Source organism: Gavialis gangeticus, unplaced genomic scaffold (assembly GCF_001723915.1).
Source record: "Gavialis gangeticus isolate Ggan-Ray unplaced genomic scaffold, GavGan_comp1, whole genome shotgun sequence".
Classification (NCBI taxonomy): Eukaryota; Metazoa; Chordata; order Crocodylia; family Gavialidae; genus Gavialis; species Gavialis gangeticus.
This window is the reverse complement of record NW_017729006.1, coordinates 32367619-32391959: the sequence shown is the minus strand read 5'-3', so window position 1 is coordinate 32391959 and position 24341 is coordinate 32367619.

Below are 24341 nucleotides of genomic sequence, written 5' to 3'. Positions count from 1 at the left end.
ATTGGATACATGAAACAGTGAAATCATCCCAGATCAGTGGCAACTTGAAAACTGGACCTTAATCTCTTCCTTATTCATATAACCTCAAAGCTCAAGATACATCAATTAGAATTTTTTTAAATCACAAAAATGGCAGGAAAAAACCCTTCAGTTGAAACTTTAAGATGGATTTGTAAAGGACTACATGCTTGAATCCCACTGAAATGGGAACTGAGCCCCTAATTTCCCCCAGGGGAATCTTTTGAAAATCCCAGCCCTACACAAATGAAATCAAAGCAGATGACATTTTGAAACCAGTGCTACTTGTCTTGAATGTCTTAAAATAGAAAGAGCTTATAATACATTGTTAACACTGCTTTGGAAGGACCTGTCTGAAGAACAAGATTTATAAAAACATCACTCTAGTGTTACTGAAATTTTATTTATCCTCACAAGCATTAACATTGCCGGTCACTCTGGTTTAACATATTAGGAAAGACTGTTCTGCAAGCAAACTCATCTGCTACCATTTAAGGATCTGATAATACATTTGTTACCATTATTAACATTTCCATCCTATTCCTCACTAAGCAGCTGCTATAATAGCTGTATGTATTTTACAGTGTAAAATTCTGGGAAAGCCTATGTAGCCTTTTGTCTGTGGTTGTATTCGCATATGTGTTTGGACCTGCATCTTTACGACTTCTTCCATCTAACACTTACTCAATCCAGCCAAGTGGGGAAGGCAAAAACACAACAGAGATTTCTTGCTTTTAGAGAGCTCAGCATACAACCCAGAGATTTATATTCAAGCAATAGCTGTAAACAGTCATAAACAGAAATGATTACTATCAAAGTTCATCTAGAGCCAAATTTGATTGGGGGCACAGAGTCAAAATCATTCATTTCCTCCCCCCATTTCCCAACCCTCCTCTTAATAGTTCTAGCTTTTTTTCTTTAAGTTCATGTTCCATTATGAAGGAAAATTTCATGCATAACATCCCCTTCCCCCATTCATGAAGGCTTTGCACTATGCAGAGGAAGTAAGAAACAAATATGAAAATATTTCTGGCATAAACCAAGAGTAAAAGAAAGGCTAGAGTAACTGCTAAAATTCCGTATTTCCACATCTGCTTTCAATTATGTTTATGTCAAGTCGTTTTATTATTTGACGAAACCAATCCAAGGAATTAGGAATTGTCGGATGCCTTGAAATGTCATTAAATGCTCATAGACAAATACACACACACATGCACATGCAAATAAAGTCAAAATTTCCATTCAGTATGAATGTCTCTGCTAGTGTTTGGAGGGGGCGGTGAAAGAATGATTGAAAAGTTACCAGCTTTCAAGCCATCACTTTCCTGGCCACCTATCGGTATTGCCCGTTCACATAAGGCTAAAGGGAGGGTGAGGTCTCTATTTCTCCAGAGCAACTGGTAAGAGATGTAGAGTTTTTGAGTGTGGGGAGCAGGAGGAGGAGGAAATGGAAGACTGAACACTGCCTAGATTAGACTGGGGAGGAAAAAAATGTGTCCATTTACAAGTTCTAATTTTGTCAACAGTCCAAATCTGGTTTTAAATTAAATATTAGTAATAAACTCTGAGAGAAGAGATTTCCAAAATGCATGATGAAGGAAGTGCTAGGAGCATATGTCTTTTCAACAACTCAGCAGATGTCTCTCTTTCCTTCCCAGTTAGTCAAGCCCATCCATTTCATATTCTGTAATACTTTTAAGAGTTAGCGCCTTCAAAATCCTGTTGTGTACTGATTTTAGGGTCCTCTCATTTCTTATACAACAAGAGCAGCACAAAGTATTAAAAGTCACCTCTAGTTTAGAAAAGGAATGATCAGAACTGTTTGATGGTACCAGACTCATTTAAGGCATTTCAGGTGAGACACCCAAATTTAAGGCAAGCAAAATCTCTAGTCATTTTTGAAAATCTCATTTCTGATCTCTATCGTATGACTTTTTGCCAATAAAGAAAATATTTTTGCCTTTTGGAAATCTGGACTTTGGCTGTTCATGACAGCAGCTCAGAAAATGAAAATGCTGTGTTGGTACATGTTTTTTAGCTTTGGTTTCTTTTCTTACTTGATAATATGCAATATTAGGAAGGTGCTTAGGGACATAATGCTGCCGTACTGGCCATGGGTAGTGTGGCTTCGTGATGACTTCATTTACTCACCTGCTGCAAGATAAAGATGTTGTTATTATTATTATTATTATTATTATTATTAGATATGCCCAGGCAAAACATATCAATAAGGGTCCAGAAAAAATGTCCTCGTTTATCTCTCTCTGGTATACTTGTTTTAAATACTCCCATCCATGGATTTCTGTAGCAATCTGAGGTAATAACACTTTCTTGCAATATGGCTGGCCCCTTGCAAAATGAATCTTCTCAGTATTCAAATTCGCAGTTATTTTTTTTTATTTATTTTGTTTTCTAATCCATTTAAACCACTCTTTACTTCCATGCATAGAATGCAAACTTCGTTACTGCTAGACCATTCACCATCCCAGTAATGGCCTAATCCATTATTATTGCAGCCATTCCACAGGTATCAGCTACAGACATCAGAATATCCTATATACTTGCCACAGGCGAGGGGGAGAGGGTGCTATTTTTGCCCAGCTTTCCATTCCATGAATATATCGTACTTCCCAACTATGACATTCTATTAAAATTGTTTAATAAGGAACATCTTTCCAATGTTACAGGCATAATGCACAAAGTTGTGGGACAATAGAAAGGTTTTATTGGCTCATTTGCACTACATATGCAAATATTCTGTTAACCACAACTAGCAAAATAAATACAGTTTATCATATGGTTCTGCAATGCATCATTTAGCTTTTACAGCCACATATGTGGTATAATATGCGTCAAATTACTACAAAACCATTGGGTTAATATCATTCAGACTTCCACAGACAAAGTATTCTAGAGATCTAACACATTTCCTGTCTTATCACCCTGCCTGGTGACAAAAAATGTAGAAGTTCAGTTAACCTTTTTAAAATGCCATTTCAACATTGTGACTCATTCTTTTGAACTATGAAATTCCAGCCAGAACAAGAGACGACATGCTTCTCATATGCCTGGACCAATCAAAAATCAGAGAAGAAAACCTGTTGTCACTAACTTTCCCACAGAAGGTGCTGACAGATGTGCAGCTCCCTGCTCTAATTCATGGCACTTCACAGAAAGCGCCATGAGTTAAATTCACCCCCCACCCTCCAACCCAACAGACATGTGCTGTTTGGGAGGGAGGGAGGGGAAAATTGAGCTCCACTTCAGAGCCAATCCACTGGAGGCCTGCCTGCAGCCTCTCCCCCTTAGAGGGAACACGCTGTGGGCTGGGGTTTACCCAGCCTGAGCTAGAGAGGAAGGGAGTTAGGGAGCGCTGTGGGGTAGGGTGGCTCCAATCAACCCACCCCCCTTGAGATCAGGCTGGGCAAACCCTAGCCTGCAGTTCCCTCTCCCTCCCTTCTCCCCCCTCCTATCCTGCAGACAGTACCAGGGGCATACAGGGACTGAAAGAAGTGTCTTAAGGCTTTGGAGCACCTTCATCTGATCCCTCATTGCATGACAGCTAATTTGTCATGCAATTAGCCACTTTTAAAGTGTTCTGCAGCCGCACATTTCTGTCATGGTACTGCTGTACACTACTTCCAGGGGGCAGATCATGCGGCAAATGTCACTTCTGTCAGCACCCTTAGTTTTAACGACTGAAAAGGGTTAGAGAGTTCAGAGACACTCCTCTAGTTAGCAATGCTTATATGAACCTTTTCAGGTTTTACCATAACCAATTTTACTCCTTTCTGTATAGGATGATCTCACTGGACTCTTCAGAGCAGAGACAATACGTACTTGTGTATGAGCAATACCTAGCTAACCATATATAAATATTTGGATGCTAACTGTATCTAAATAAATATATATGCTAACTATATATATATAAATAAATAAATAATTGCCATGTTTACATCATAGTGTTGCAAAAGAAGCAGAGGCCCAGGCATTACTAAAACTGAAATATTTGTGTGTTGCATAAGACCGTCTCTGATTTCAAATACTGTTGTTTTTAGCTGAAGGAAAGGAGGATGATAATGATTTCTAATGGCTGATTTTTAAATTGGCGTTACAAAAAGATTGAGCGTTTATCTGTGGTAACTACTATGCAAACAAAGACGGACTAATCAAGGTAGAAAATAAAGACTTGGCTGCGGAGCAGATTTTGCATGTTTCATTCCAATGATCTCTTTGGACTACACACACACACACACACACACACTTCTAAAGTAAGGAAAAAGTGAGGTGTTATTGCCTGCTGTTTCTCTCACTTCATAAACAATGTTCTTGGGGGGAATCATGGACCATCAAAGCCTGTTGGGCAATGTGGCATCAAATTAATCAAAGCTTTAAGCAAAGAAAAATCTGTTTGTGGGTTGCATTTCTCTAATAATGAAGATGTGACTCACTAAGTGGCTGAGAAAGTTACCAATTAAATGGTGATTTAGTGAGCTCTCTCACAGCTACCTTGGACTGCAAACAGAAAGAAGAATGTTTTTAAAGGGACAATCCATGCCTGGATATCCATGCACAACAGCTATTGCATGACTAGAAATAATGGAGAATTAAATCACAATAAGCATTTGGTGTGAACTCTTTTAAGCTCCTGGTATAATCTCTTATGCATCACTATATTCACAGTGGAGTATGTGTAATGTATGATTTAATTTTTCCTTTATGACACGTGATCTCGCCTGTTTGGTTTTTTAAATAATGCTTTAAAATTTGTAGTGTGTAAGTTTAAAGATATGAATGCGTTTTGCTGTATTACAGAGAAAGCTGTTCAGGACAAAGAGAGTCAGATCTTCAAGTGATCTAAACTGGTATAGTCCAATTGCAGTTATTGAAGTCAAAGCAGTTGGTCTGATCTACTTCAGCTGAGGAACTGGCTTACTACAGTTTTCTGTGCAGACCATTCCTGACTTCAGTTAAGGAAGAGTTTACTATAATATACTATCCTACACCAGTCTTAGACAAATGGCATCCTGATGACATAGAAGATCAAGTACAAAGTTACTGGAAGTAGACTTGCTCTTTTTTTTAACCATTTAAATTCTGTCAAAGCAAGAGGCTTGCTATGGCCCAGAGAAGGCTGTGTGTATGGGACTGGAGAGACAGCGGCTACCTTACCAGTGAGGCTGTTAAAATGTATATTATTAGCACACCATTTCTTAGGGGGCTTCTCCTGAACAACTGCATTCCCACTAGCTAGGACAACGTCAATGTTTTTTATTGGAGCAGCACTAACAGTTTGGAGCAGCAAACTTTTATTGGAGCAGCAACAGATTTGGATACTGAAATATTCTACTCCAGACCTATTCATTAGAAAGTGCATCAGCAAGAAAATTCCTGAAGGCTCCTGAATAAACCAAAATGTTTCCAGGAGATGAAAAAAAGCTAACCTTATTGCAGCACAGTTTGGATAACTAAAAAGGTTAAAAAGGTTAAAAAGGCAGCTTACATTTATGGTAAGCATGTTTCATTGCATCTGGATTCCTCAAAGAAACGTTATGATTTAATAAGGGAGAAAAATAATTTTGTAGCTATGCTTTCCATGTAAAGACATCTTGGCCAAATTCATCTTTGGTATCACTCAGTTCAAATCAATCGAGTTACACCAGGGATGAGTCTGCTCTTTTGCACTTAAATAAAATAAGTCATCTGACAAAAGGCAGAAGCAGATGCTGTTGGTGGTGTATAAATGGTATATAATATTTTCTGAGGTAATCCACCTCAATTACTTCCTTGGAATAATGACATCTTTATGCACTGGAATCTGGCTTGTCATTACTTGAGCTTAACAAGCATTTAGGGAGACACTGTTGTTTAGCATGCTTTTGGCCTTATTCTCCTGCTGCTTTTAGTATAGCCCCTTTCCAGGAAAGCACTTACATTCTTGAGTCCTTAGCACTTCAGCCAATCTATCTATGGCTTCCCTCATAGTAATACCTGAGCACCTCACAATCTTTTAATCCTCACAGCCCTCCACCCTTTGAGGAAAAACAGGGCTATCATTTCCAGTTTACAGGTGGGGAGCTGAGGCACCAAGAAATTACCATGTCTGCACAGCATGAGTTCCCCAGACATGGGCTGCTACTGCAGCCATGATGGCAGTGGTGGCTCTGACAGCATAAGCTTCATGGGGGCTACCAGTAACATAACTGAGAGGGACTTCATAAGGGGGGCACAAAAGCAGGCACTGCTGCAGTGGTGGCTGATCACGCTGTTACAATTGCCACAGCAGAAGCCAGCACTGTTTCTGGTCCCAGGTGTGGAGTTGCACTGCTATGCCTCTAGGGGCTGCCATTCTAGTTTTGCCCGTGCCATCAAAAGCTGCCGCCAGGGAAATGAATGTTCAAGCCACCCATGCACCCACTGACAACTAGAAAAGGCCTTCTGTCAACATATCTGCATGTAAATGAATATAGCCAAATGCATATCACTCACCCCTAGTTACACTACTGCAAAACAATGCCTCCCCACTGACTCATTTTTCCTCTGCTTGCGTGCATGCGTTTAACTGATGTCCTAAGTAGGGGAACTTTCCTGAATCACAGCCCATTGGAAGACCACGATCATTTAAAGTTTGATTCCATTCTCATATTAGCGTAAAACCAGTAGCTTTCGATGGAATATACCTGTTCCTGGTATGTACATATAGTTACATCTACGCACGTTCATGATGAACAACACATGCTTACAATTTTTCACTTGAGTTGGCCCTGAAGAGTAGAACAGGTAAGAGAATATGACATGTGCATCAGCATAATTTTTTACTAAGGTGTAATGATGGGATCACTGAGGGGATGTCTGTATGGCACACTGCATTGTCATGAGCAGGGATCCCAGTTTTCTGTGATTAAAAAACAGCAACATTCTCCAATAAAAAAAAAATCAATAAAATGTGTTTTTGCATGATGAGCTCTCCCCACTCCCCAAAGCTGACTGGCCAAGGGGACCTGGCAGTGGCCCTGCCCCTTGCTGCTGATTGGCTGAGAGGGCTGCTGTTCATGCAGCCCTGACCCTTGGTGCTGATTGGCCAAGAGGGGCAGAGCCCCCCTCCCCCCAACAGGAAGCCTTCTCAGCGAATCAGCGACAAAAGGAAGAGGGGGCGGCCACCATCTTGGCTGCTTCCCTTTGTGTCCACGATTTCTCCTCCCCTGGTGGGCTGTCACAGTGCCGTGAGAACTGCTGGCTCCCACTGGGGAGGCAGCAGTAAGTTTTTAAGACCTTTTTCCAGCAGTTCTCTGTAAAACTGCAAATCCCATGTTTTCCCATGGTAAATGGATTTCTAGGATCCCTGGTCATCAGGATATACCCAAGCTAATCCTGAATTAGGAAGCGTGGGTATTAGAAGTGGTACAGCCACATTAGCACAGTGTTGTGCCTGGACTAATATACCCTGCTTCTCAAGGTACAGCTATGCAGGGGATAGGTAACACAGCTGTATTGGGTCTGGTGGCCAACCTAGTTTAGGTATCCATGTGCGGCACTGCATTGTGTCATGTGGATCCCTAAATAACCCTTGAGCAACCCTACTTAATACAATGAAGTTGCCTACATATGAGGGCCTAATTTTTGTGCTACATGAAATCATAGAGAAGTAGAGCTGGGAGGGACCTCCAGAAATTATCTAGTCCAACTCTTGCCAGAGGCAAAACCATCCCTATCCAAACCAAATCCCTATCCAAATCAAGTAATGACTTGGATATGAAAGACGTCGGCTTGATCTTCAGGGTTTTGGTTATATTTCTAAAGCAAGCTTTTAATTTTATTTTGGATTTACAGTAGTGATCTCAAGTCTTGGGTTTGTAAGTTTAAAAATGCATCCAATCGTCAGCAAGATTTGGGGGAGCTCACATTCAGTGTTTTGGTTTAGAAGTTTTTAGTGAGCACGAACCTGAAATTTAAAAGGGCTTGCAACCATCTGTATGAAACCTACCAGAAGGTAGGTTACTAGAAACATGTCTGAAACTAAATCTCTGGGTCCTGCCTAGCTCTGATCATAATAATAAGTTTGTCTATAAGAGAATGCTGAATTTGCATGTAGATATGTTGACAGCAGGCACTTCATAATTGTAGATGGATGCATGGATGGCTTTAACATTCATTTCCTTAGCAACAGCTTTGATGGCATAGTCCAAATAATTCATTAGATTCTGATCTCATTCACTGAAACCAACAGAATTACTCCCATGTATAGCATGGGTAACTGAAATCAGCATTTGACCCCCTCCTGACTTCGCTTGGAGTCAAGTAGTGAAACAAAACAGAACCGTGAGAGGAGAGCATCAAGGGGAATATAAAATTGATTGTCTGAGTTGTTGTAGCTTCATGTGTGAACATTCCCTTGTCTGAATTTCACACCTGTATGAACATTCCCTGTTTAATACATACCTCTGGTGCAGTTTCAGTGCATTAATTAGATACCATCATACTGTTCAAACTTCCTGCCTCACATACAAGCATTTCTAAACAGCCTAGTACTAGATTAGCATTCCCTATGCTAACAGGATGCCTGCATTCCTTTAACCTGAAAGTCTCCAGTGTGCCAATTCAAATAAAAAGCACGCAATATGAATATAGTGGATATGCATTAGGGAAAGAGAGAGAGGAAAAAAAGAGGACATTCTTTCTCATTCTCTCTGTCTCTCTTTTGCCAGCTGCACTGCTATTAGATGCATACCAAACTAGTTAATGCTCTGGCTGTGTTTAAAGATAAGAGGCATCTACAACTCTAAAGCCTGATAATGACCAACGGCACAAACCACCCAGAATCAGCATCATAAAATTAAATTTCAGATGGAAATGTTAACACCAGAGCAATGTTTAAAAGGGAACACATTGTATTTTTAAATGCACTTGGCCAGTCATTTCCTCTGCTGCCCTTGCTAACATGTTGAATCCCCCTCACCTCCGTGTTCCCTGAATTTACAACCCTGTACTTATGATGTCATGCTCTGTTATCATCAAGAGGAACACAATGTCATGAGACCAGCAGAATTACGACTTCATTGTCAGATTAAAAAGGAAGATAAGATGCAGAAAGCATGCAGAATAGGTTATCTTGGCATGCATGTGTGTGTAAGGTTTCTTCTGACTTTAGTTCCCTATGATAATTAAATAGAATAAGAGAAAATAACAGAAAAGAGGAACTTGTATGTAACAGAGCTAATTGGGAATTTTCTAGTGAAACATGTTTTCATCACAAAAATGTCAATTTGATTCATTGGAAGAGATTTTTTTCCTGGTAATGTATATACCAGCTTCAACAGGAAAAGTAAGAATCAGAGAGAGAAACTTCATTCTACGCAGCTAATTCTATAGTTTCAGCATTTAGCTGGGTAGTGGTGGGCTACCAGTATGACTCTAATCTTATAATTAGGGACCTACCAAATTCATGGGCCCTGATGGCCGATTACATGGCTATACCATGGCTGGGCCCCCTGATTTTACAGCCATATCATGCTCAAGACTGCCATTTTGAAGGCTGCACCAGGCATGCAGTTTCAGCCAAGTGCCTCCTACCCCAGCATGTGAGGCCCTGGCTTCAGCTCTTGGCCGCCGGATCTGCAGCCAGAGCCCTGGCACTCTGCGCAGGGCTAAGGCCCACTCATTTGCATTGGAGCAGCCCAAGCAACTCTCCCGCCAGTGCCCGCAGCCCAGGTGGGTGCTGCTCTGCACCCCCCACCTCCAGTTTGAGGATCTAGAGCTGGGCCCCCCCGTGTGCCTGCCAGGATTGGTGCAGTATGGTGCAGGAGAAAAGAGAGAAGCTGCTGCTCGAGGCGGGGGATACAGAGTAGCACCTAGCTGGTTGCAGCTGTACCGGGAACAGCCGATTGGAAGCTGTTCCTGCCCCTGCTGCACTGCACCGTGCCACATCACGCCGTTCTGGGTGGGTGAGCAGCTTCATCCAGGTGGCTCCCGACCTAGTGCTGGGGCTCTGGCTTCAGCTGCTGGCCACTTTCTTGGGAGCTGGAGCCAGAGGCCCATGTGCTGGAGCAGGAGCAGGAGCAGGAGCAGCTTCCAATGGGCTATTCCCAGGGTGGCTGCAGCCAGCCGGGTGCTGCTCTGCTCCCACTGCCTCCAGCAGGAGAGGGGCCATCTGCCTTTCTTTTCTCTTTCTTTTCTCTTTGCCCCCACCCTGTCCCCCTTCTAGGAAAGAGCTTTGTGCCGACTCGTTGCTGGTTTTTTAACATAGCCGGTTCCCCGCACTTTTTCATGGGGAACCGGCTATTTCACCGGAGACTGCCAATTACATTATTTCTGTGAAATCATGTATTTGATAGGTCCCTACTCTTATAATACAGTCCAAGTATGTGACTAGACCACCAGGCTCTTGCTTGTTCTCAAGTGGATACTTTCAGTCTTTGCTGCTAGAGCCTTTCTCCTTTAAGGGATTCAAAACTGGCTGTCCCACACTAGCTAAATCCTAGGCTATTGGCTATTCTGGCACTCTTTTTTTTTTAATGGGAAACAAAACTTTTGAAAAATTTTGGTTGTATCCCAGTAAAAAATAGAACAATTCTTTGAAACCTGAAAATTTTCATGATGTAAAAGCCTTGAAACAAGGCTAACATTTGAGTCAAACAGGGCTATTTTACACTATGAAGTTAGAAATAGTAAAAGCACATGCCACTCAAAACTGCTGCCATTAGCTACTAGAAAATGTTGCTAGTTCTAGAGATAAGGGGCTTCATTTTATATGTACTTTAACACTATCACACAGTATGGGGGATATACAAGGAACTACCAGTAAGGGAAGTTGCCTATTGGCAATGTGTGCATGTGTGTAATGTATATACGTATTGATGGGACCATGGGGAGTGCACTATTTTATATTGTGTCTGTATTCAAGGATGGGGCCAAAAAAAGAGACTGCAAATGAAATTTTGACTCAAAAAGTAAAAGTCAAAATGTAAAAGTATCCCTGCTTAGCAGCACAGGTATTCCCCCTCTCTAAACTGGTTCTTCATTGAACAGAGTCCAATGTCTTTCCCTGATACTCAAAGCCCCCCCATAGAGTTGATACTAGCTACTTGAGAAACAAGCTCTCCTTCCAAGACCATGACCTCCCATCATAGCTACATAGCTATAAAACTATGAAATAGCTGACCAATGGGGGAAGGGGGAGGTGGTGCACACACACAAAACTTAAATAGGAGCTGGAGCTAGACTTTGGAACTGAATGAAGAGCATTAAAAGAATGACCATGGATTTTACCAATTTCCAGAATGAAATAAGGGTTTGTTTCTTTTGCTTAACTTTTCCTCAGTAAGTTTTTACATGCACACACACCACACATGGCCCTCCAATCACACATAAACACAAACACCCCAACTAACTAAGCAACTGGAAACTAGGAAAAATATATATTTTAAATATTTCTACTCACAAATACACGGGAGGTGCTCAAACACTGGTGTTTTAGGTCACCAAAGTACCTGTATAGGTAGACAGGACACAACCCCATTTTAAATGATCAGATTTAACACATGCCATTATAGAAAAGTGGTACAGAACATTATGCAAGTGATGTGAACTAAGGACAGAGTAACAGCCTTCACACTCCATTTCCTGGTTTTTCTTGGTTTGCGTCACACCCTCAGTGTTATTTCAGCATTGCATTTTGTCCTTTAAATTAAATGTACAGGAGGTGTTTTGTATTTAATTTTCTTACTTTTTTTTTCCCTAAAGGAAAAAGAATGGAAGAGATTCATGAAGGTTATAAAACACACATTGTGTACTCGAGAGACTGCAACAGCTCTTCTGGAGCCTTTTCATTCTCCTGGGAAAATACGTAATTAGGTAGTTTTTTAACATGTGTATTATGCAGTGAATTACATGTATTTATACATTTCTCAAAGGAGTATTGCTTACACAATAGCCTGGAGCAACTCTTTTGGAGCCATTTGGGTCTATCATGTAATTATGTACGTAAGACACATTTATAGTAAATGTTGTTGTTGTGCCTACTTTTAACTGACTTGAGGAAGGAGAGCAGGGGTGGAATTTCAGTGCTTGTGAAGGGTGCTACACTGATAGCCCTAGAGACTGAAGTCTCCTGTTTATTCAAGGAACAGGAACAGCACGCCTAGCTAAAGTATAGGTATCACCCCCTCTCAGTGGTGGATTAAGACTTACTGAGGCAAAGAGAAAATTGGAGACCCCTCCAGTGGGGACTGCAGCAGGGGGAGGGACCCCTTCCCCTCCTGTTGCTGCCACTGCCAAAGGCAGGGCGGGCCTCCATGCCCCATGGGGGCAGCTGGCTGAACCCGGCTGGTCTGGGCATGTGCCCACCTCTGCTCCCTGCCCTCCCTCATGGCCAGGGTGGAGCAGAGCTGAGTGCAGCAAGGGTGGATGCAGGCTGCCCACTGTAGACTTGAGGCTCTCTGCCCTATTGCCTTTGCTCCAGGTGCCCTGGGCTGGCAGCGGGAGGCACAACTCACCACCCCACCACTTCTGGGTGGGCAGAGGATGCATGGTAGGCATCTGCCCTACAAATAAATCTAGGGAGACACATGCCCCATGCCTCCCCAAGACAGTGTGCACAGTGGTGGTGAGCTGCCCCACCCTCCATGATCCCTGGATGAGCTGCCCGTGGCTCTGTCGTGCTTCCCGCCCCAGGTCCCATGCACCAACCTGGCTGGGCAGCACCCCCGGCCCCACTCCCTCCCTTACCATAGGGCCTAGGAGCCTCAATCTGCACCCCCCCATGCCCTTTCCCTTCCCATAGACTTACCTGCAGAGAGCTGCTCTCCACGTTGCCTGACTGCATTCCTGGCCATGCACGTGCACACAACGCCCCCAGCGCCCCACTCCTGGCAGCCCCAAGCAGGACCCTATGCAGGCGGGAATGCTGCCCGCCTGCAAGGGGAAACCCACTATTTCCTGAGGGAACCCAGGCATCTGGGGGGCCCTAGTTAATCCACCTATGCCCCCTCTCAATGTGTCTTATTGCTGCCCTCAAGGAGCAACCTCCAGTAAGTCAGAGGTAGATAAGATCATGTTGCTCATTCAGTACTCAGCCTTCCTGGAGCAAATTATGATGGCAGGTTTTGGGAAGAGGACAACAATCCGCCTAGAACTGGAACACAACCAAAATATCATTTCACATAGGCCACTAAGTAGCAGCCATCTGCTTATCTGCAAAATATCTCAGTTCATTTTATTTTATTTAACTATACAGCAAAAGCATGAGGAGCCAGATTTTTTTTTAAAGTACTGAAGTGCTGAAAGATGTAGGTAGATACCTCATGAAATTTTTAAAAGGAAAATCAGAAGTCCAGGCATTCTCCTAAGGGGTGTCCCCATCTGCATCTTTAAGTGCCCAAATGCATTTAAATATCTCAAAGGAGTTCTTGAAAAAATATATACAGAGGCCATTATAATTCTATAATGAAAAAAAATTTGAAGCATTCAGTTTTTAAAAGGAAAAAAAAGCAGTCTAGCTGGTGAACACTTTCGTGTCAAGATGCATATGATAAGTGTACTAGAATTACACAAACATTTATTTTTTCTTTAAAAATCTGAAGTCTATGAAAAGAATTGTAGGGTGCACTGTTACTGGCCTTGAATATTGAAAGCTTGGTGGCAAAACTGAAAACCGGCATGGAAAAATTTAGTTTGGCTCAAAACAAATATTTTTTTTTTTTTACATATTATATATCACTCACCTTTTTAATTTAGGCCAATTTTTAAACAACCCACCCCCACGCCAATTCAATGGGAAAAGTCTAAAGACTGAAAATATTGAAAGAGGAGCATTTCAAGATTTCCAGAACAAAGTATTTTACTTCATTTCAGCAATTTCAAAATGTTTTGATATTTTTTTAATTGAACCTATTTGACTGTTTGCCAAATTCCCAATTAGTCTATGTTCTACCTCCTTCCCAAAATTCCCTTTTTTTTTTTTTGTGCAAATTTACCAGTAATGAAAATATTTGACTTGGCTCCATTTAGAAGTAGACCAAAGGTGACTCCTGGCTCCCGTCACCCTCCTCGCTTAAGTTTGTGGGAAGAGCAAATAAGCAGTTAACCAGCTAGAGTAGCTTATGCTGTTCCAATATCAGACCCTCTATTCTGCCTGATTCGAGCTGGCCAGCATTTTGAAGAAGGACAGTTATGGGATCAGGGTCCCACCTTTGCTCTTTTCCATCTATGCAGCTCAGTAATGACCCCTCATGGAACTACAGTAGCCTACACAGAAGGAAGTCACAACCTTAGCCTGCATTAAGAGAGCATCCAAGTGGTTGGGCTGAGTAATCACAAGGCAAGAAATGATACCCACTGCAGACAAACATTTATCTTGAACCCTCTCTCATCCTAATATATAATATAATCTTTAATTGTACAACCACAAACAATACACAACTAAGCAAGCCACAGATGCATGTGCACCAGAGCCTTTCTTGGTTGTGGACTTTGCCAGCTTAGCCCAACATGTACTGTACGGCCAGAGAGTATAATCTTCAATTCGGTATAGCTTATTCAAATCAAAGCAAATTTCTACTTAGATACTGCATGATACTTTCCCTTCAGGCAGGGTAGTTTTATACTGATTGCAAGCTCATTTCCTCAACCATATCAGCATCAGATCTGTTAAAAAAAACAAATCTGCATTTTTTTTCTTAGCTAGGGCAAGGAAAAGAATATATTATTTCCCTTGCCACAAAGTCCAAAACTGACCATTCTTGCCCCCTTGTTTAATATCACCAGTGGACAAAGGAGCAAGCCTAGGAAATTCCATCTGAAAAGGTGAAAAACTCAGAAAAGAAGAAACAAGAAGGGGCAGAGGGCTAAAAGGGAGAGGAGAACAAGGCACTAGGTTAAAAAATGGGAGACCTGAATTGTATTTTCAGCTCCGCCACTGATTTGTAGTGAGAATCAGAGCAAGTCAGGTCTGCCTCATCCACACTACCACAGTTTCCCAGAAGAATTTACCTTCTGGTGGAAGAACATGAAGTGCATTCATACTCAGAGGTCCTCTGCAGCACCAGAACTTTCAGTATTAAATCACTACTGCCAACCAGTGCAAGGCTTCTGCCACCATCTGGCAATTGAGAGAAGGTGTCTATAGACTCCTCTGTGCCTTTTGCTAACTGCCACAGTCCTTTCAGCAGCTGGCACCTCCGCAGAGTGCACGCAGTCCAACAGCTGAGTGATGACAGCTGCTATTCGGCACAAGCAGAGAAGTCCTGACAAACCCTCAGTTTTCCCATCTGTAAAATGGGGCTGGGACTGGTAAATTCAATGGTAGTATTAAGATCAGACCTCAAAAATCACAAAAATAGTTAGTATGTGAAAAATAGTGAAAAAGTCTGGATCTGTGTCTTCTTTTTGGTGATGCTGCTTTATTTCCCAGGCTTTTTAAAATGACATGTTTAAGAACATGCAAGGCTGATAGCCATAATCCTTTTTCACAGGAGTAACCATTATGCAGCCGAGGGAAACCTCCTGTAAGTCTTGTCTGTACGCCAAATTGACTTGGTGAAAACACGTGGGAGGTTGTTCTCAGTAGTTGCACCTCAGCTCTGGTACCTGCGCCCCCTTGCAGCCCATTAGACCCCAAGCCTGGACATCTTTAGGAAGCATGGTGAGATCTTTATATTTGGGCAGGCACTTGGCAGAAGGGGTTAGGTTTTGGAGCATTTGTTGTTTATTATGCATTATTTTATTTTAATATTTTATCTATTTTTATAATTTATTGTAAGCTGCCCTGAGCCTTTCCCAGGAAGGGTGGCATAGACATCTAACAAACAAACAAACAATATGGAGACTCCAGTGTGTCTCCTGGCTTCAGCAAAGGCTTATTCATATGAATAAGAGCCATAGGACTAGTAACGTATATTATTGACATCCCTGCACTTCAACATTGGCAATTTCACTTTCAGTGAGCCTGGGCAACGTACAAGGGCAAGGCATCACCGGCAATTGTGAGGAACTCTATCTACCCCTTTTACACTGATACCATCATTATGAACACAGGACTGGAAAGAGCCTCCCAGGTCAAAGTCCAGCACCCTGATATTACAGACAAACATCTAATCAATCACTTCCATAAACTTATCAAGCTCCGTCTTAAAACAGTTACCATTTTTGTCCTCCTTACTCTTACTGAAAGGCTGTTCCACACCTTCACTCCTCTGATGTTTAGAAACTTCTTCATAGCGTGCAGCATAAATTTTATAGCTGCCCAGTTTCTACCCATTTGTTCTTGGGTCAATATTGTCCTTTAGCTTAAGATCTCTTTACCCTCTTCTGTGTTTATCATTGTTGTGGCTGAACACAATAATCATATCTCCTCTCAGCCTACTCTCAGCCTCTTCTTATAAGACAGATTCTCAACCCATTACCATTCATCTATGTCTCTCCCACACTGAATTCCTCATATTTAAATATGGGTGACTAAAACTGGACACAGTATTCGAGCTGAGGTCTCAACAGGGCTTTGTACAAATGCATTAATACTTTGTCTGAGACCTAGAACACCAGTGACTTTTTTCACAGCTGCATCCTATTGGTAACACACATCCCTCCTTTGACTAACATACCCTCATCTTTCTGTGTCCCATTAGCAGCTTATAGAAACATCCTTGTTACCAGGCCCTAATACATGCCCTTGCAGTTTGTGCTGTTAAACTGCAGCCTATTTTTATTATTCCATGCCACAGGTCATTCACTCCTGCCTGCAAGATATTACGGTCCATCTTTGTACTGAAAATGCCTTCCAACTGTGTGCCTTAACATGCTCCTACTTTTTGTGTCCAGGTGACTACTGAAAATATTAAATACAAGACTGAGCCCTTGACTGCAGTGGGCAAGAAATAGATTTGCTTGCTTTCTGTGTAGAAAAGTCTCCCTGACTACAGGCAATAGCATAAGTGTTGGGGGGAGGGAGATGAAAGGGCAGGAACACCAGACACCAATTTGGGGGGTGGTGCTACAATGCCCACTCCCCTGTGTGAAAATCTTTGCCATGGCAGGCACAGCCCTTCACCCAGTAGTGTTTTTCTGGGAGGCAGAAGGGAGAGGGGAATGGTGCCCCACACCCCCTTGGGGGCAGATGTAGCCCTGTGCCCAGTAGTATACCTGGGGTGTGGGAAGCAAGCAGGGCTGAAGAACGCTGGGCTGCTTCCCAGTATTACACTGGATTATGCAGTGCCCATGGATTATTTTGCCTTGCTGCTTCTCCCACTGCCACTGCCATCTCCAGGGGGAACTATACCATCACATCTCTGGGCTGATTAATCCTGATCATTTCTGGTGCCAAGCTGCAACTTCAAAGGCCGGAATAGTACTACCCTGGTTTTCAGCATGCTTTTCTCTCAAACCACAGTCGAGCTACAGTGTCTCTGTTCTTCTCTTCCCTGCTGTGTGCCAGAATAAAATCAGTCACATATAATAAAACTGCACAGCAGTGGACAGCAGGCTTTTTGCCTTACTCTAACTAACTGTGACAGTCATGCAACAAGAACAGAACAGCAGCAGTGTATAACACGCACACACAATCACACACTGGGCTACAGTAATTGGATGTCCATGGGCCTGGCCTGTCGATGTTCTCCCCTGCTCCTCAACACCCTGTACATCCATTCATGTATGCTCTCTTTCTTCATTGTATCTTCACCGCCTCCAGCTGCTGCCCTGAAGCCAGTGCTCAGACAGACACTCTAGTGGTGTCAAGGAAGAGCAGCTGTCCACATAATACCTTTCTTCAGCATTTGATAAGCATTCAGCCTGGGCAAATACCCTTTTAAGCATTCACAGACATTAGCCTCTACAGATAAGCACACATCTGAACTGGACTACCTAATGTAGTGATTTTCAGTCAAGGTGCCACAGCACCCTGAGATGCCTTAGGACCCTTCTGAGGGTGCTGTGGGTGCTATGCAATGTTAGCACTGTGATGTTTCCAGAATCATGTGTGCAAACATGATTCATAAAATAAACCAAGAGAGTCCAAATAGGAATCCATAGTGTTAAAACCAGCCTGATCTGCTGTGGGCTTTCTGAGATCTTGGCAACAGAAAAATTGCTCTATTATTTTTTGGTAGTCAAAAAAACAAGTGAAAATTAAGAGAGGGCATTTCCCAAGGGGTGCTTTGAGTTGAGCTGAACCTATAGAAGGGTGCCTTGAGTTTGAGAACCACTGGTCTAATGAGTATCCGCTAATTTCAGTATTTTCTCTTACCAGTATTTCTCCCGCAGTAATCCCCAACATCCCCACTCAAGGGTCAGGCTGTCTTGCAACAAGCACCTCATCACCAAGTGACACAAGGCCCAGAGATCTAGATTGTTGATAATATGGATTAGGTGATCAGCAGGCAGCCAAAGAGGGTGGAAGGTAAGGTAACAGCAGAGAGGGGAGGCAGTATAAGTTAGTAGTTACCATATTAATGACATACCACTTCAGTCTGTGCGCCAGATTTTTCTTCACACTTTTTTTTACTACATCCATACACACAGTCCCAACTATGCCTCCTGTTTGCAATTTATACACACAGGCATAACCTGATTTTCAGATGCACTCACACACTATCCCCCCACCCAACCCCCTTTGCAATTCATACACATAGAGAAAACATATTCCCCCATTTCTAACCATTCTGTCATGGATTGATCCAATCCTCACTTTAGTCAACTGAAAACTCTAACTTCAGCTAGACTTGGATGAGGCTTTCTAATTACAAACCCTTTCTTCCCCACTCACAAATGTAACCCACGCATCCTTCTTCCAATCCACTTCCCACAACACAAATTACTTCTTTGTCATTTCCAATCAGAAAGTGTTCCCAGATTGTCACGATAAGCTGTGGACACACACAATTGTAGGTTTCCATAAACTTACTCAAGTCCCAAAAAAGTAATCAAAGATGCTAAAATAGAGTCAGCAATCCCATGAAACCTGGTGGTGGTCAATGGGGAAAGCAATCTATCAATAGAAATGCAACCCAGATGTCCAGTTTCCCTCATACCATCATTATAACCAGCACAACAGTTGCAGACAGATAACCAGCAACAGAATTACTCACCGACACATCAGACTCCCCAACCTGAATTACCACATATCCATGTACAGCTCAGTCAGTTAAGGGCAACCTTTGGCCTGAGCCTAGAGCAAGATATGAACTCACACCTCCAGAGCTGTAGCAAAGAGCTTGAACCATTTTGTCATTGTGCTCCATAGCCTATACACATTTGTCATTTATTTTAACTACATGAGAAATTTGAAGTGATATAAGATATACCTGCACTGTGTATCACAGTGAAATGTAGAAAGAGCTCAGGTAAATGAGCCAGCTTGGGCACTGGAAACATTCTGGCCACAAAAGCTCTGCATGGGTTAATTTGCCCTGTTCAAGGCAAATAACGAAGGTAAATTAGCCTGGAAGAGGCTCAGTGCACCTGCAGTTAGGAACTCAGTTTCTGAAAGAACCCACCTTTCACCCTTTTAGCCCAAACTACTAAATATTTCACTTGCAAATTCTCAAAAACTTCATTCAGAACCCATAGAGAAAATCAAATTATTTCTGGGAGAATATGCTGTATTTTTCATACAAAACAAACAGAATGAAACCCTGTTTTAAGTACAAAAAGGAACTCAACCTTCAGATTTTTGGAGTTATGATCAACACCATAAAAATTTGCACAAAAACAAGTCCCTTGTTCTTTCTACACACCAAACTTAGATTTGTCTTTACACCTTAATACCCCCACTGGGATAAAGCAAAAAATACTAAGTGTCATAGAAGTCATCAGCAATTCTATATTCTTCCTCCAACTCCTTGTAGGTGTTGAATTTGCTTCTTAGTGGCTCCCTGTACAATGATTATTAAATGTGTAGCAACTATTGAGATATAACATTCAAGCATTATGGAAAGGCTTAAAGAAAGGGGTTTTCAGAACTGCCTTGGATAACTGGATGCTCAGTTCCTAGTCAAGGAAGCTTTGAAAGAAAATATTTGCAGAACCTCAATCAGTCAGTTATCATGAGTCAGGCCCCAGAATCATGAGACTTGATTAAAAATCATGAGAGTCCTTTAAAAAAAGAGGGAATAAATGTGGACTTCTGTTTGTTTGTTTTCTTGAGCCTCAAAGGCAAGCTCAATTTGTTTTCAAACACTTGTGCTTAACCCAGAGACTAAAAACCTTAACAGCTGGTTAAAAAATGGCATTCCTTTTAACTGAAAATTGAATTTTGACCAAAAGGAAATATGAAAACTAAGAAGTTTTTAATGGAAAATTTTCAACTTTCTTTTTTGAAATGAAGGCTATTACAGTCTCTTTCTTTTTCTAAAGCCTTGGATGTTGGTATAACCAATATTATCAGGTTTGAAATAAAATTGTGAAAAAATCGATGGTTTTCACCAAATGGTTATTAAACAGTCACTATCCTACCTTCATATGTAAGTGCTTGAGAGAAATCTCTACAAGTTTGGGTTTTTCTGTTGTTACATTGTAGTGATTCCTACATTAATTAAACTGGATAAGCAAGGGTCCCAGTGGACTTCATGGAGTGCCGAGCTCTTTCTTCTGGTTAAAAGAAGCCATATTTACTGACAATCAGGACTTCCAGGAGAGATGATATCTTTTATTAGACCAATCAGATTTTTGCCAAAAAAAAATTCTTTTTTGCAAAAATCTGGTTGGTCTAATAAAAGATATTATTCTCTACTGCAAGTCCAGATTGCATTTTCCTCTAGACCAATACAGCTACAACCTAGATACCTGGCACATGGAAGATATTTAATGACAGTTTTTATTGTTGTTGAAACCAGTTGATGTTAACATCGCTATTGTTATAATGGAAAAGCTCTAATCAGACTGAACAGTTTTACAGGATTTTGTGAGGATGGTTAGCCTCTGAGCCAGACTAATCTTTGGAAGTTTGTTCGATAATAATGCCTTGCCTCCAATCTTCTACATATGAACTAAAGCATGACACAGCATTGAAAGCCATGCTACAGAATGTGCCACTTTCACAGCACATCAGTTGTCACCAGCAAACAAATTTGACTACAATCAGGTACTTTCGGACCGATAATATACAAGCTCCTCCCACTTCACACTTACAAAGTCCCTAAACATTCACATGCAACATATCTGCTATTCTAGCCATGAATTTCTGTGAAATACTTAGGTCTGATACACTGCAGGTCTGATAATGTTTAATGAAATAATACTGTTGCTTCTTTTCTCATAAGAAAGAAACATTATCAAAGAGCAAGTCATATCAGAGTGAAGAATAGAGAAGGAGGTCCCAAAGATTCAGAAGACATTTGATGGACAAAAATTTCTGGTGTGTTTTGTCTAATACTGGTTACAAGACTTGGGCATGCCTATGCTCCCAACCAAGAAATACACCAGTAAAACCACTTAGGTGCCCACTCGCACAGAAAAATCTGAAGTTGTTGTTACAGGGGAGTCTTAAGAAGGGGTCTGTCGGCCCTGGTAAGGAAGATGAGCTGTAGGATATTCTGCTAAAGCAGAGGAGAGGTGAGGCAGTTGTGAGGCAACAGCTTGCTACGAGTCTACAGCTTGTGTGAGGACGATCAGAGTCTGGTAGAGCTCCTGCCCAGGAAACAGAGGTGAGGAGGGTCACTCTGGTTTGGACAAGTGATCAGTTAAAAGAAAGGTCAGGATCCAGAGTCTGAAAGGTTGGAGAGGCTAGAGGCCCTGAAGACTGCCAAAATGCATAACAGATGTCAAGAGCATTATGTATGCATGGTGGGGGTTTTGTTTGTTTGTTTCTCAATATCCAAATCACAGAATCCCTGAATCCCACGGCAAACATTTTAGCCTTGATAAAGGGATTTTATGCTACCTTTCAGCTCTGGTGCAGAGACAGACCAGCTTGTAGTGAAGCTCATACTTAGGGCTATGTAGAGTTCTGAGTCTTAGCGGATTTTGAGCTCAATCCCATTCCTTGAGGACAAGTGTCCACTTCACGACTGACGAGGCTTGTTGGTATATAAAGAGCTTCAGTTTTCAAAGCTGTTAATCTGAGACGTTTCTCAAAGACTAAATTGCCTAAATATGTTTGTTTTATTTGTATATCACTCATGATGCCTGAAGTTAGCCTTTTCTTCTTTCAAGGATGTCTCTGTGTGGTCATTTAATAACAGACCAAATAATAAACAGAAAGAAGAGAAGAGAAGTAGTTAACACTAAGTCCACATAAATGAGTTCCTGTGCTGTGGTATGGAGTGGGGGGAAAATAGCACCCATTAGCAGGGCTGGCTGTACTGCAGACAGGCAGACACTTTAAACAGACCCAGAACTACTAAATCACAATAGTGCTCCATGGTTTAAGGAATACCGCAAACACCACATGAACATTAATTAGGCAAAAGGTAAGGTTGTAAATATTTTAATGGTAACCACTGCACCCTGGGAGGTCCCATTACCAACTGTGGTTGGCTCTATGCTCTAGCAGCTCTCCGAGGAACTTCTTTCTGTTGCACTATCCTTCACAGGTCATGATGACTTACACTTTTGGAAAGATAATTTTCTAAACATTCTTTCAATACTGTACTACAGTCTAACACAAAGGGGCACATTTACAAGCATCTCAGCCTACAGATTGCAAATGCAAAATTCATGACAAGTGCAACAGGTAGCCTAAAGTATACTCTGAGGGTGTGTCTACATATGAATTTAAGCGTGCTTAAATTTAGTGTTCATTAAGCATTTTTTGACAGGTGTCTACATGTGGTGACACTTGGGACTAACTTTACAGGCAACCCCTGTTTAGTGCTCTGAACTGGTTCCTTAAAAACGAGTGTTAAGTGAAACGAGTGCTAAGCAAAACTGAAAGATGGTGACTGGTAGTGGTTATAATGACCCAAGATGGCAACCATGAGTGTTATAGTGACACTCACTGAGGGCTAAGTGAAATCAGGTATCAATTTAAAATGAGCGTTCTAGCGAAATAGTGTTAAGCAAAACAGTGGTAAGCAGGGGCTGCCTGTAGTCTCAAGTCACTCCAGGTCTGCCACGTGCTTCTGTGGCCACCAAGGGGAGTTCCAGCACATGCCTGCTGTGCTCCTGCTGCAGCTGTTCTTCCCAGCCCTAGCTGCCCCAGCTCCTGGACCTGGCACCCAGAGGCAGGTTCCCCTGCTCCTCAGGGCTGCTGCAGCTGTACTGCTCACCCACTACCATTCAGTGCACCTACAACTTGGCCACCTACCACCACCTGCTCCAGCCTCCAGCTGGATGACTGATACAGGGCCTTCCAGGGCTCCTGCTACCACACAGCTGCTCCTGCCAGCCCTGATGACCACAGGTTCCAGGATGCCACTGCTGGGATCACCATCACCCTCCTATCCCACCAGTCCACTGCCTCTGGGCCTGTCACACCAGCCAGAACTGGTGGCAGCATGTCGTGTTGCAGGAATGGGACAACGACTGGCGAGTCAACACATTCTGGATGACACTGGCAACCTTTGAAGACCTGCTGCATGAGCCTAGGCCCCACCATGAGCACCAGAACATGGAAAAGAGCCTGGCCATCCCTGCCGACACCAACCTGCCCTGCTGCCCATACGTCCTCTACCCCCCATGCCCCAGTACCACTCCAGGACATGCACATGTGTGTAATGAAAACCTCCCTCACAACCCCCACCCCTATCCCTCCACCTTCCCCCTCAACCAACAGAGCCCCCTTCCTTCTCCCTCCCCAACACACACAGCCCCTCCAACACCCTCCCCATCTGCCAATAAAAAAACCCATCTCCCAAAATGAAAACTATATACATCAGTCTCAGTCTTTCTCTGAGGTCTGGAGTAGGGGGCTGTGCTGTGGGGGCACCCACGGCACAGAGCCCGGCAACAGGTGGCCAGCACCCTGACTGCGGATAGTTCCCCTGCAGGTCCAGGGGCCTGCTGTGGGGCAGTGGGTGGAACCAAGGGGCCCTGTAGGCCCAGGGGCCTAGTATGCGGGGTGGGGGGCTGGAAATGGGCTCCACTGGCTGGCCATTTGCTGCTGGAACAGCTCCATGTGGCACTGCTCCAGGGCCTCCAGCTGGGCCCAATGCTCCTTCTGCTCCTGGTCCCATGCCTCCTCCTGGGCGGTCTCCCAGGCAATGTCTTCCTTCCACCGAGCCAGCTCCTGTGCCTGCTACCACACCTGCTCTTGCGCTGCCCAGTTCTCCACCACCACACCAGCTGCTGGAGCAGGAGGGTCCAGGGAGTGGCCTCATGCATGCATCCCAGCTGAAATGGCCTCACAGTTTCATAGTTTCTAGGGTCGGAAGGGACCTTAGTAGATCATCTAGTCC